The sequence below is a fragment of the Homarus americanus genome, unplaced genomic scaffold (genome assembly GCF_018991925.1).
Source record: "Homarus americanus isolate GMGI-L3 unplaced genomic scaffold, GMGI_Hamer_2.0 scaffold11022, whole genome shotgun sequence".
In the NCBI taxonomy this organism is placed as follows: domain Eukaryota; kingdom Metazoa; phylum Arthropoda; class Malacostraca; order Decapoda; family Nephropidae; genus Homarus; species Homarus americanus.
Genome location: NW_024737068.1, coordinates 125,001 through 127,500, shown reverse-complemented (window position 1 = coordinate 127,500; position 2,500 = coordinate 125,001).

The following is a 2,500-nucleotide window of genomic DNA, read 5'->3' as shown; positions in this document are numbered from 1 at the left end:
TACACTTACTGTCTATACTTACTGTCTACACTCACTGTCTATACTTACTGTCTTTACTTACTGTCTACACTTACTGTCTACACTCACTGTCTATACTTACTGTCTACACTTACTGTCTATACTTACTGTCTATACTTACTGTCTACACTTACTGTCTATACTTACTGTCTTTACTTACTGTCTATACTTACTGTCTTTACTTACTGTCTATACTTACTGTCTATACTTACTGTCTATACTTACTGTCTTTACTTACTGTCTATACTTACTGTCTACACTCACTGTCTATACTTACTGTCTACACTTACTGTCTATACCTACTGTCTACACTCACTGTCTATACTTACTGTCTACACTTACTGTCTACACTTACTGTCTACACTCACTGTCTATACTTACTGTCTACACTTACTGTCTATACTTACTGTCTATACTTACTGTCTACACTTACTGTCTATACTTACTGTGTTTTACTTACTGTCTACTTACTGTCTTTGCTTACTGTCTATACTTACTGTCTACTACTGTCTTTTGCCTGTCTGTACTTATATGTTTGCCTGTCTATACTTACTGTCTATACTTACTGTCTTTACTTACTGTCTATACTTACTGTCTATTCTTACTGTCTATACTTACTGTCTATACTACTGTCTTTACTTACTCTCTATACTTACTGTCTACACTCACTGTCTATACTTACTGTCTACATTTACTGTCTATACTTACTGTCTACACTTACTGTCTACACTCACTGTCTATACTTACTGTCTACACTTACTGTCTATACTTACTGTCTACACTTACTGTCTACACTTACTGTCTATACTTACTGTCTACACTTACTGTCTACACTTACTCTGGACAGTAGTTTGACAGCTGAAGGTGTAACCAATGGTGGGGGAGGGAGGTGAAGGAGGGGGGGACGGGAGGACAAGAACTCGGTACTCACCCTCACCCCCCCTCCTTCCATCCTCGTTATGTACTGAGAGGGGGGTAGGGGGGAGGAGGGAGGTAAGTAGTGGTTCAGGCTGGGAAAAAAGTTAGGGGTTGTAGGAGGGGGGGTAGTGATGGTTAAAGCAGGGGAGGCTGTTCTCAAGGGAGGGGGAGGGGGTGATGGTAGTTAAGCAAGAGGAGGGGGGAGGTGAGGGGGAGGAAGGGGTTAAATTACCTCCCTCGCCTAAATAATTGAAAGGTAAAAGTTGTCCGCAAGTTGCCTGGTGGCTATTGATCCTTCAGACCTGACCACCGCTATATATATATATATATATATATATATATATATATATATATATATATATATATATATATATATATATATATATATATATATATATTGAATGTGTTGGTGTGTATGGGTCTTGGTGGCGACCTGTGGTGTAGTGGTCAGTATGCTCGCCTCGCAAGCGAGAGGACCCGGCTTCGATCCCCAGGGCAGGGTGAAACTAAGCGCAAGTATCTTTACTCCATATTCCTCTGTCTACCCAGCAGTAATTGGCGAGTTGTCCGGTGTGGTTGTCGTGTTGGCGACAGTTTCTACACCTTAAACACTGGGTCATGCAGCTCGTTAACTCAGGGTGTGGTTGTTGTGTTGGCGACAGCTTCTACACCTTAAACACTGGGTCATGCAGCTCGTTAACTCAGGGTGTGGTTGTTGTGTTGGCAACAGCTTCTACACCTTAAACACTGGGTCATGCAGCTCGTTAACTCAGGGTGTAGTTTGTTGTCGGTGGCGACAGCTTCTACATATAAACACTGGAGTCATGCAGCTCGTTAACTCAGGGGTGTGGTTGTTGTGTTGGCGACTGTTTCTACACCTTAAACACTGGGTCATGCAGCTCGTTAACTCAGGGTGTGGTTGTTGTCATTGACAGCAGCTTCTACACCTTAAACACTGGGTCATGCAGCTCGTTAACTCAGGGTGTGGTTGTTGTGTTGGCGACAGTTTCTACACCTTAAACCCTGGGTCATGCAGCTCGTTAACCCAGGGTGTGGTTGTTGTGTTGGCGACAGCTTCTACACCTTAAACCCTGGGTCATGCAGCTCGTTAACCCAGGGTGTGGTTGTTGTGTTGGCGACAGCTTCTTCACCTTAAGCACTGGGTCATGCAGCTCGTTAACTCAGGGTGTGGTTGTTGTGTTGGTGACAGCTTCTCCACCTTAAACACTGGGTCATGCAGCTCGATAACTTAGGGTGTGGTTGTTGTGTTGGCGACAGCTTCTGCACCTTAAACACTGGGTCATGCAGCTCGTTAACTTAGGGTGTGGTTGTTGTGTTGGCGACAGCTTCTACACCTTAAGCACTGGGTCATGCAGCTCGTTAACTTAGGGTGTGGTTGTTGTGTTGACGACAGCTTCTACACCTTAAACACTGTGTCATGCAGCTCGATAACTCAGGGTGTGGTTGTTGTGTTGGCGACAGCTTCTACACCTTAAACACTGGGTCATGCAGCTCGTTAACTCAGGGTGTGGTTGTTGTGTTGGCGACAGCTTCTACACCTTAA